Source organism: Helianthus annuus, chromosome 15 (assembly GCF_002127325.2).
Source record: "Helianthus annuus cultivar XRQ/B chromosome 15, HanXRQr2.0-SUNRISE, whole genome shotgun sequence".
NCBI lineage: Eukaryota > Viridiplantae > Streptophyta > Magnoliopsida > Asterales > Asteraceae > Helianthus > Helianthus annuus.
This window is the reverse complement of record NC_035447.2, coordinates 166557135-166570062: the sequence shown is the minus strand read 5'-3', so window position 1 is coordinate 166570062 and position 12928 is coordinate 166557135.

The window sequence follows — 12928 nt, the reverse complement described above, 5'->3', positions numbered from 1 at the left end:
ATTACATTTTATGCTATGTATGCCCATTGTGTGCATACTTAGTACATCACTTTACGATACATTTTATGCTATGTATGCCCATTGTGTGCATACTTAGTACATCACTTTACAATACACTTTATGTTACGTATGCCCATTGTGTGCATATTTAGTACATCATTTTACATTACATTTTATGCTATGTATGCCCATTGTGTGCATACTTAGTACATTTGTTCATCACATGCTCACATTTTGGTATGACATTTGGTTTGTTTAAATTATACAATGTACATTCATTAACACCGATCATGCCGCCCGTTAGTAGGTAATGGTAACATAGGACTTGACGACTCCCATTCCTGAAATCTCGGGTTTGTTTGGATTGGAAGGAATGACCGAATACGATAGACAAAATAACAAGATAGACCTTTAAATTCGTTTAGGGGTCTATCACCACAGTCACAAAGGCTTGGATGTATGCATTTTCACAATACCACATAGATGTTTGTATCAGTATAGCATGCATTTGTTCCACAAAACATAACTTTGATTTAAACCAGGTTTTACTTCAATACCTTGTTTTTGTGCATTTTACATATGGTTCAGTTGATATATTTCACTTACCATACATGACATTTTGGATACACATTACATGATTTACATTAGACATAAACTTTTTACAATGGTGGTTTGGTTTGAGCGAGTGATTTAAGTAACGAGGCATGTGTAATATGATACAAGCATGGTGGATACGTCGCTGGTACTTCCTATATATAAGTGTTTGTATGGTATTACATATCGTAACGTTATTTGAATCATTTCAATTTGAGACATGTAACATTTTATACAAATAACATACTTTTCACAAGACATTGTTTTACAAACAACTTATCATATACAAACTCATCTTACTTGGTTATTCAATTAACCTTACATTTATTTATACATATCATCTGATCTATCGTTTTTCAAATGATTTACAAGAAAAAGCAAATTACAAGGTTCATGACTAAACATTTTCTCAAACACAAGTCATGAATTTTATTTCACAAAACCTATGTATCTCACAGGCATTTTTATGCTGACGTACCTATTTTCACATGTGTTTCAGGATATGATGCATAGGATTTATCAAGATACACTTAGGCGGACTTGGGCCTTAGTGACAATAAAAGATGCAAGACTAGTTATTTATGTTATATTTCTTTGATTGTCAAGACATTGTAACTCTTTTATTCAATAAAACAATATTTCAATTTCCATGTGTTATGAAACAATGATTCTGTTACAACACTCCCTGACGTTTCCGCCACGTTTTGTTGTTCCATGTGGTCGGGGTGTGACAGAAAAGTTGGTATCAGAGCTCATGGTTATAGGGAATTAGGTTATTAGTAATGCTTTGACCTAGTCTATAACCTTCCTAGGACCCTAACGCGAGTTTACTTGCGTTTAGACATAAAACAATACCGTCACCTATCCTTAGGCGACGACCGCAACAAGGACATAAATTTCAAAACCGCTTTGAAAACTAATCATCTGTTCTAGGATGATTGATTACTAGGTTTTGAACCCTCTGTTATATGGTTTTGAACCCCTTTGAAATTTCAAAACCTCGTCAAAGTTTGGGTCTTATAGTGTGAACACGTGCAAACTGGAAAAGTGGATGCCTGTACTCTGAGTTTTCTGTCTAAGGCTAGAGTGTTCGTACAAATCCACATAATCGGACCAGTCACTCTTACCTGGGAACTCTTGGGGTGAGTGTCCACTTATAGGCTAAAGCATGTCTTCGCGACACATTAAATATGACCCGCTTACTTTGATTAGTCACCGTCTCATTTGTTTGCCTTAGGTAACAAACAAATGATCGCAATTTCTATGCGTTGTCATTTTGTTTTATTTACCGATAACATTTCACTTGCTTCCTCCTATATCCTTCATTTCCTCCAGAATGTCTCTTCATCGCAACGATGCGCAGATATCCGAGCAGACTGCCAAATTTGCCCAGCGGACAGGCGAAGTAATTCTGAAGACTGTTGAATTAGGCATTGCGATGTCTCGTCTCAACAATGAAGCCACTCAATGGCCACCAAAGGAAGCAGAAGTCAAGCCTGCCCCACCAGCCAAGAAACCAATCAAGGAATCAAAGACCATGGATGAACAGACTGGATCCCCTAAGAGGTCAAAGAAGCGAAAGGCTTCTCAGAACTTCGCCGTGGTCGCTCACAATGGTCAAGCCATCCCCAACCAACCAGCTCAACCCCCTGCTAGGAAGCCCTACAATGGAACTGCACCCTTGTGCAACCAATGTAGCCTCCATCATCATGTCAATGTAAAGTGCCGCAAATGCCAAACTTGTGGATTTATAGGCCATACAGCAAGAGTTTGCCCAGCCGCAGCTGCACCAAACCAAGCTGGAAACAATCCCGCTCAAGGTCGTTTCCTACCAGGTTCTTGTTTCAACTGTGGCGAGATGGGTCATTTCCGAAGAAATTGCCCGAAGTTTGCTAAGGCAAATCCAACCCACGGATGAGCAGTTGGCTGTTTAGAAGATGTTGTTGTCTTATGCTTTTGTTTCTTCTATTTACTTGTAATGTGAAACAATCCGCCCCGTTCATAAATAAAAGTTGTTGTTCGCAATTCTGATATACAAGTATAGTTACATGTATGTATGGCATTCCCCTATATGCCTACATTAAGGAACTATGTTCCTTGCAAACTACTTTTGTGAAAAAAATTTTCCCATTTTTGCGTTTACTCATAATTTCCTTGGTAAATTCTAAGTACTCGTTTTATTCTAAGAAACGAAGTACAGGAAATAAAGTGACATTATGAGTAATCGTGCTTCTATGCCTTTGAATCCTTGGTTAGATAACCAAGGATATTTTCAAATCTCATACCCATTACGTTCTGATTTCTTCAAACATGCATAGTTTTCAAAAATACTTATCCTCATACATTGACTTAACTTTCAAATTCCGCTTCATATGTTGCCTTGGCATATTGAGCATCTCAACCTCATAAGCATTTTACTTCATGTTTTGACTTAAACACGTCCAGTGCAAGGTTTTGAAAACATCTTCAACTTCTAAAATCCATATGGGATCTTTTTATCTTCACATTTAGACCCTTGTGGATGATTATCATTCAAATCAGAGGTCCTTAATTGGATTCCTTATGTACCAAAATTGGATCATTTCGGTTCCTTGTAATCGAAATCGAATTTTTCTTTTAAAAATCTTTCTATCTTTATAGTTAGATTCTTAGAAATATTTAAAGCACCAATCAAAATCCACTGATTGGATACCTGGTGTGCTTTGAATACATGTGCACAGTTAGCAAAACAAATTAACAAAATGATAACAAATCAAGTTAAACAATTTTGTGGTTATGTGACTATGTGTTTATGCTTTTTTTCGTGTTTTTGTATACTCTGGATATCCGTTATCCAAATCCTCGTAGAACCTTTCGTATCTTCATATGAGGGATTCGTAGAAGGATATTCAAAAAAAGGTACTACCTTAAATCCTTATTGGGCTTCTACATGATAGTTAAGACCCTTGGGTTGTATAGTACCACCCCTCAATTCATAAGAGACCCTTTTAGTGGTCTAGTAAAAAAGATTTATTCAAAAAAATCTGGTTAAGAATGACATGTGATGATATAAGCTGAAAAGACCCTTGGTTGTCTATTAAAATCATTTATTGATTTAATAAAAGGGACCCTATGGTGGTCTAGTCACATTCATCACAAGATCTGTTCATTTGGTTTTCCCCTACACATTATAAAATAGACTGTGTGAACTATGCAAGGAATTGTCTAATTATGGATGCATACATAATTACAAGTTCAGTGCACGGAAACCACAGTAAGACTTATTATGTGTAAGAACCGATAGTGACAACCATAACGAAATGCGAACAATGTAATAGAGGTACGGTGGACGCACCAATGACGCTTTATATACTTGTATATAAGTATCCCTCTCACATTACAAGCATGATGTTATTGTAAAGTTACTAGAAGTTCAGGACTCTAGCCAGTATTGTTTAATCTTTTCAACCTCATGTTTCAAGCTCTCACAAGTTTCCTCTAAATAAATTTCGGGATGAAATTTCCACAAGTAGGGGAGACTGTAACATTTGTGCTTGAAATCATTGTGAACAGTTCAGTTATCAATAAAACTATGCTATTTGATCCCAATGTTTGTTTGGTTATGTTTTACATTTTTCATGTTTTGACTTTTGTTCAATTTTAAACTCTACATCGCTTTCTGGAGAATTATACGCAATCTGGTGCGTAAACATACTCAGTTTAATGCGACAAATACTCCGAAACATCAACATATACTCAACATACCTTAAATAGCCTTTACATAACTTAGAAATAAGTTTTGAAGGCTTTGGTATGGCAAAAACAAGTTAATTCGCTTACAGGGACTAAATTTGACAAACTGCGAAAGTATGCCAATTTGAACTGTAATAGACATTCCGGAACATGACCATAAGTTAAACACACCTTAAAAATCCTTTACATAGCTTAGAAATAGGCTTTGAGGTGTTCGGTGTGCTAAAATAAACTTTTGGATCATTCAGGGACTAAAAGTGTTAAAAAGTGCATAAGTTTGCACTTTCGTGCATAACTTACGTTCTGAATACATCCGGACATCCAAAAATTTATGTAAGCATCCTAATATTATGCCTTAGTGATTGGCATGAGAAAAATCCATTCGTTGCGTCATTTGGATCGTTTTTCGCGCTTATGCGCATTCCGTCGTAATTAACCGAACATCGCGATCGTACGGCCAAACGAACCAACATCCGGCATATCTTTGAGCATGTTTCATGTCCTCAATATTCAAGCATCATTTTAGGGCCTTAAAGATGGCTTAACAGGCCTTAAACATGTCAGAAATGGCCTTAAACCACAACAGGGACCTAAACTGTCATTTCTGAAAGTTGGTTGCAGATCAGAACCTCCAGGCGGCCCGCGTAAGCCCAGGGTGAACTCTTACACGGGCCGCGTCAACCTCCCAGACCAGATTCAATGTTTTTAATCCACTTGCAGCAACCTTTCAAACCTCCAAAGGGCAACGCCACGTGTCAAATCCCTATGGTGGGGGCAAAATAAGCCACCACAACATTTCGACAAGTGTACGGGTTAGATCGAGGCACGATATTCAAGAAACGATCCTAACGGTCTTGCATATCCTATAAATACCCCCCCCCCATTTTGGTTAAAAACCCACAAATCTGATCTAAAAGCTCTAAGTTGAGGCCTTTGCTTCATACCTGAGCTCCTGGATCAAGATTAGCTTTCAGGGACCCTTCGTAAGTGTTCTTTCGTTCTTTTAATCGCTTTCTAGTCCTAAAGTCAAACTAATGTTTGACTTTCTGCGTTGACCAGCTTATGGTCAACACGAAGTTCGTTTGAACTTCATAACGTGAGCGTGATCACGATGGTTATAGTCCCTAGTGACTACACCTACTGATCACCACGTTATCTAGGCTCAGTGACGAGTTGTAGTTTCGGCCAAAATGTGCATTCTTGCGTATGTTGTAACCAAACTACTCATAGGTATCAAAACCGTTTGTTTTGATACCAAACCTGTTTTCTAAACTTAGTTAAGCATGTTCTAACATGCTTAGCTCGTCACTTTTAGTTTAGTGCTTATATAGGGTCGTAAGGTAAGCGATCTAAACAATCGCTTATACTTTCGAACCCGACCCATTTGGTCGATCTTTAGGGTCCGACCAAACACATTAGGTGACCATAGGATGTAGGGAATAACCTTTCGAGGTTATACCTCATGGTCGCTTCGTTTAAGTAGTTGTGTGATAGGTAATTTATATGCCTTAGGTAAATTACCAAAATGCCCTTTTTACGCCAAAATTCATTTTAAGCATATGTAACATAACTTTTGATATCTAAACTGATTTGACAACAATATTAGACATGTTAAGGCATATTTTACTTATCATAGGGCTAGTTAGGCGGTCCGAATGCGTTTTACGCGAACGACGCGTTAAAGTAGCATAAGCTACCTAAACGGGTCGTAATGGGTCGTAAGCATTTAGGTTAGGTTTCATTTTAGTATGTAGGCTTTGTTAAACCATATTACACGAGTCTCCATACTCGTTTGGTTTACGAACCCTCATTCTATCCAATCCTCCGATTTAGGTCCGGTATATTAATGTAGTTACCTATATTAGGTGCCGTTTGATATCCGTGATCTCTAGCATTGTTTGGTTGTTACACAAGGACTTCTAAGCAATTTCAAGTGAGTACATTGAACCCCATCTTTTAAATGTTTTCAAGGTGTTTATGTGAGTACATAGACCCCTCTTTTACTGTTTTCCAAACTGTTTTGGGGTGAAACACATGTGCCTACTTGTTACTTTCATGCTTTCCTGTTTTCACATCATATACTTGCTATGTTTATTAGTACATTCATAGTACATGATTTCAATACATTTTATGCTATGTATGCCCATTGTGTGCATACTTAGTACATCACTTTACAATACATTTTATGCTATGTATGCCCATTGTGTGCATACTTAGTACATCACTTTACAATACACTTTATGCTATGTATGCCCATTGTGTGCATATTTAGTGCATCATTTTACATTACATTTTATGCTATGTATGCCCATTGTGTGCATACTTAGTGCATCACTTTACAATACATTTTATGCTATGTATGCCCATTGTGTGCATACTTAGTACATCACTTTACAATACATTTTATGTTATGTATGCCCATTGTGTGCATACTTAGTACATCACTTTACAATACACTTTATGCTATGTATGCCCATTGTGTGCATATTTAGTACATCATTTTACATTACATTTTATGCTATGTATGCCCATTGTGTGCATACTTAGTACATCACTTTACAATACATTTTATGCTATGTATGCCCATTGTGTGCATACTTAGTACATCACTTTACAATACACTTTATGTTATGTATGCCCATTGTGTGCATATTTAGTACATCATTTTACATTACATTTTATGCTATGTATGCCCATTGTGTGCATACTTAGTACATTTGTTCATCACATGCTCACATTTTGGTATGACATTTGGTTTGTTTAAATTATACAATGTACATTCATTAACACCGATCATGCCGCCCGTTAGTAGGTAATGGTACCATAGGACTTGACAACTCCCATTCCTGAAATCTCGGGTTTTTTTGGATTGGAAGGAATGACCGAATACGATAAACAAAATAACAAGATAGACCTTTAAATTCGTTAGGGGTCTATCACCACAGTCACAAAGGCTTGGATGTATGCATTTTCACAATACCACATAAATGTTTGTATCAGTATAGCATGCATTTGTTCCACAAAACATAACTTTGATTTAAACCAGGTTTTACTTCAATACCTTGTTTTTGTGCATTTTACATATGGTTCAGTTGATATATTTCACTTACCATACATGACATTTTGGATACACATTACATGATTTACATTAGACATAAACATTTTACAATGGTGGTTTGGTTTGAGCGAGTGATTTAAGTAACGAGGCATGTGTAATATGATACAAGCATGGTGGATACGCCGCTGATACTTCCTATATATAAGTGTTTGTATGGTATTACATATCGTAACGTTATTTGAATCATTTCAATTTGAGACATGTAAAATTTTATACAAATAACATACTTTTCACAAGACATTGTTTTACAAACAACTTATCTTATACAAACTCATCTTACTTGGTTATTCATTTAACCTTACATTTATTTATACATATCATCTGATCTATCGTTTTTCAAATGATTTACAAGACAAAGCAAATTACAAGGTTCATGACTAAACATTTTCTCAAACACAAGTCATGAATTTTATTTCACAAAACCTATGTATCTCACAGGCATTTTTATGCTGACGTACCTATTTTCACATGTGTTTCAGGATATGATGCATAGGATTTATCAAGATACACTTAGGCGGACTTGGGCCTTAGTGACAATAAAAGATGCAAGACTAGTTATTTATGTTATATTTCTTTGATTGTCGAGACATTGTAACTCTTTTATTCAATAAAACAATATTTCAATTTCCATGTATTATGAAACAATGATTCTGTTACAACACTCCCCGACGTTTCCGCCACGTTTTGTTGTTCCATGTGGTCGGGGTGTGACAGAAAAGTTGGTATCAGAGCTCATGGTTATAGGGAATTAGGTTATTAGTAATGCTTTGACCTAGTCTATAACCTTCCTAGGACCCTAACACGAGTTTACTTGCGTTTAGACATAAAACAATACCGTCACCTATCCTTAGGCGACGACCACAACAAGGACATAAATTTCAAAACCACTTTGAAAACTAATCATCTGTTCTAGGATGATGGATTACTAGGTTTTGAACCCTCTGTTATATGGTTTTGAACCCCTTTGAAATTTCAAAACCTCGTCAAAGTTTGGGTCTTATAGTGTGAACACGTGCAAACTGGAAAAGTGGATGCCTGTACTCTGAGTTTTCTGTCTAAGGCTAGAGTGTTCGTACAAATCCACATAATCGGACCAGTCACTCTTACCTAGGAACTCTTGGGGTGAGTGTCCACTTATAGGCTAAAGCATGTCTTCGCGACACATTAAATATGACCCGCTTACTTTGATTAGTCACCGTCTCATTTGTTTGCCTTAGGTAACAAACAAATGATCGCAATTTCTATGCGTTGTCATTTTGTTTTATTTACCGATAACATTTCACTTGCTTCCTCCTATATCCTTCATTTCCTCCAGAATGTCTCTTCATCGCAACGATGCGCAGATATCCGAGCAGACTGCCAAATTTGCCCAGCGGACAGGCGAAGTAATTCTGAAGACTGTTGAATTAGGCATTGCGATGTCTCGTCTCAACAATGAAGCCACTCAATGGCCACCAAAGGAAGCAGAAGTCAAGCCTGCCCCACCAGCCAAGAAACCAATCAAGGAATCAAAGACCATGGATGAACAGACTGGATCCCCTAAGAGGTCAAAGAAGCGAAAGGCTTCTCAGAACTTCGCCGTGGTCGCTCACAATGGTCAAGCCATCCCCAACCAACCAGCTCAACCCCCTGCTAGGAAGCCCTACAATGGAACTGCACCCTTGTGCAACCAATGTAGCCTCCATCATCATGTCAATGTAAAGTGCCGCAAATGCCAAACTTGTGGATTTAGAGGCCATACAGCAAGAGTTTGCCCAACCGCAGCTGCACCAAACCAAGCTGGCAACAATCCCGCTCAAGGTCGTTTCCTACCAGGTTCTTGTTTCAACTGTGGTGAGATGGGTCATTTCTGAAGAAATTGCTCGAAGTTTGCTAAGGCAAATCCAACCCACGGATGAGCAGTTGGCTGTTTAGAAGATGTTGTTGTCTTATGCTTTTGTTTCTTCTATTTACTTGTAATGTGAAACAATCTGCCCCGTTCATAAATAAAAGTTGTTGTTCGCAATTCTGATATACAAGTATAGTTACATGTATGTATGGCATTCCCCTATATGCCTACATTAAGGAACTATGTTCCTTGCAAACTGTAGGAACGTTTGACGACCTGACGAGTCGTTCAGAAGAGCGCTTAGACAGAATCAGAGGCGGAATTCATTGATTTGGTCTTCGTAAAGCTTGATTTTACTATTTAACGTCTCGTTTATTGATCAATTGACAATTATACACGTTCTGGAGACAAATCGGCAGGGCTTCGCCGTTACACGCACAAGACACTCTCATCAGGTTCGCTCCTATGACCTATATATAGACTATCTGGTTCGCTTTTATGTCATGACATAAAAGCGGACCTAACAACTTGACATAAAAGTGGACCTAAACCTTGACACATGAGCGGACCTATTCAAGTGACACAAAAGTGGATCTCACTTTTGACATAAAAGCGGACCTAACTAAACTTATGTGTTTCTTGATTTCCGATCACTCTACAATCAGCCCTAACCTAAGACTCGAACTAAGATGTAGTCGACAGACAACTGCACCAACACAAACTACTTTTGTGAAAAAAAATTTCCCATTTTTGCGTTTACTCATAATTTCCTTGGTAAATTCTAAGTACTTGTTTTATTCTAAGAAACGAAGTACAGGAAATAAAGTGACATTATGAGTAATCGTGCTTCTATGCCTTTGAATCCTTGGTTAGATAACCAAGGATATTTTCAAATCTCATACCCATTACGTTCTGATTTCTTCAAACATGCATAGTTTTCAAAAATACTTATCCTCATACATTGACTTAACTTTCAAATTCCGCTTCATATGTTGCCTTGGCGTATTGAGCATCTCAACCTCATAAGCATTTTACTTCATGTTTTGACTTAAACACGTCCAGTGCAAGGTTTCGAAAACATCTTCAACTTCTAAAATCCATATGAGATCTTTTTATCTTCACATTTAGACCCTTGTGGATGATTATCATTCAAATCAGAGTCCTTAATTGGATTCCTTATGTACCAAAATTCGATCATTTCGGTTCCTTGTAATCGAAATCGAATTTTTCTTTTAAAAATATTTCTATCTTTATAGTTAGATTCTTAGAAATATTTAAAGCACCAATCAAAATCCACTGATTGGATACCTGGTGTGCTTTGAATACATGTGCACAGTTAGCAAAACAAATTAACAAAATGATAACAAATCAAGTTAAACAATTTTGTGGTTATGTGACTATGTGTTTATGCTTTTTTTCGTGTTTTTGTATACTCTGGATATTCGTTATCCATATCCTCGTAGAACCTTTCGTATCTTCATATGAGGGATTCGTAGAAGGATATTAAAAAAAAAAGGTACTACCTTAAATCCTTATTGGGCTTCTACATGATAGTTAAGACCCTTGGGTTGTATAGTACCACCCCTCGATTCATAAGAGACCCTTTTAGTGGTCTAGTCAAAAAGATTTATTCAAAAAAATCTGGTTAAGAATGACATGTGATGATATAAGCTGAAAAGACCCTTGGTTGTCTATTAAAATCATTTATTGATTTAATAAAAGGGACCCTATGGTGGTCTAGTCACATTCATCACAAGATCTGTTCATTTGGTTTTCCCCTACACATCATAAAATAGACTGTGTGAACTATGCAAGGAATTGTCTAATTATGGATGCATACATAATTACAAGTTCAGTGCACAGAAACCACAGTAAGACTTATTATGTGTAAGAACCGATAGTGACAACCATAACGAAATGCGAACAATGTAATAGAGGTACGGTGGACGCACCAATGACGCTTTATATACTTGTATATAAGTATCCCTCTCACATTACAAGCATGATGTTATTGTAAAGTTACTAGAAGTTTAGGACTCTAACTAGTATTGTTTAATCTTTTCAACCTCATGTTTCAAGCTCTCACAAGTTTCCTCTAAATAAATTTCGGGACGAAATTTCCACAAGTAGGGGAGACTGTAACATTTGTGCTTGAAATCATTGTGAACAGTTCAGTTATCAATAAAACTATGCTATTTGATCCCAATGTTTGTTTGGTTATGTTTTACATTTTTCATGTTTTGACTTTTGTTCAATTTTAAACTCTACATCGCTTTTTTGAGAATTATACGCAATCTGGTGCGTAAACATACCTAGTTTAATGCGACAAATACTCTGTAACATCAACATATACTCAATATACCTTAAATAGCCTTTAAATAACTTAGAAATAAGTTTTGAAGGCTTTGGTATGGCAAAAACAAGTTAATTCGCTTACAGGGACTAAATTTGACAAACTGCGAAAGTATGCCAATTTGAACTGTAACAGACATTCCGGAACATGACCATAAGTTAAACACACCTTAAAGATCCTTTACATAGCTTAGAAATAGGCTTTGAGGTGTTCGGTGTGCTAAAATAAACTTTTGGATCATTCAGGGACTAAAAGTGTTAAAAAGTGCATAAGTTTGCACTTTCGCGCATAACTTACGTTCTGAATACATCCGGACATCCAAAAATTTATGTAAGCATCCTAATATTATGCCTTAGTGATTGGCATGAGAAAAATCCATTCGTTGCGTCATTTGGATCGTTTTTCGCGCTTATGCGCATTCCGTCGTAATTAACCGAACATCGCGATCGTACGGCCAAACGAACCAACATCCGGCATATTTTTGAGCATGTTTCATGTCCTCAATATTCAGGCATCATTTTAGGGCCTTAAAGATGGCTTAACAGGCCTTAAACATGTCGGAAATGGCCTTAAACCACAACAGGGACCTAAACTGTCATTTCTGAAAGTTGGTTGCAGATCAGAACCTCCAGGCGGCCCGCGTAAGGCCAGGGTGAACTCTTACACGGGCCACGTCAGCCTCCCAGACCAGATTCAATGTTTTTAATCCACTTGCAACAATCTTTCAAACCTCCAAAGGGCAACGCCACGTGTCAAATCCCTATGGTGGGGGCAAAATAAGCCACCACAACATTTCGACAAGTGTACGGGTTAGATCGAGGCACGATATTCAAGAAACGATCCTAACGGTCTTGCATATCCTATAAATACCCCCCCCCCCCATTTTGGTTAAAAACCCACAAATCTGATCTAAAAGCTCTAAGTTGAGGCCTTTGCTTCATACCTGAGCTCCTGAATCAAGATTAGCTTTCGGGGACCCTTCGTAAGTGTTCTTTCGTTCTTTTAAACGCTTTCTAGTCCTAAAGTCAAACTAATGTTTGACTTTCTACGTTGACCAGCTTATGGTCAACACAAAGTTTGTTTGAACTTCATAACGTGAGCGTGATCACGATCGTTATAGTCCCTAGTGACTACACCTACTGATCACCACGTTATCTAGGCTCAGTGACGAGTCGTAGTTTCAGCCAAAATGTGCATTCTTGCGTATTTTGTAACCAAACTACTCATAGGTATCAAAACCGTTTGTTTTGATACCAAACCTGTTTTCTAAACTTAGTTAAGCATGTTCTAACATGCTTAGCTC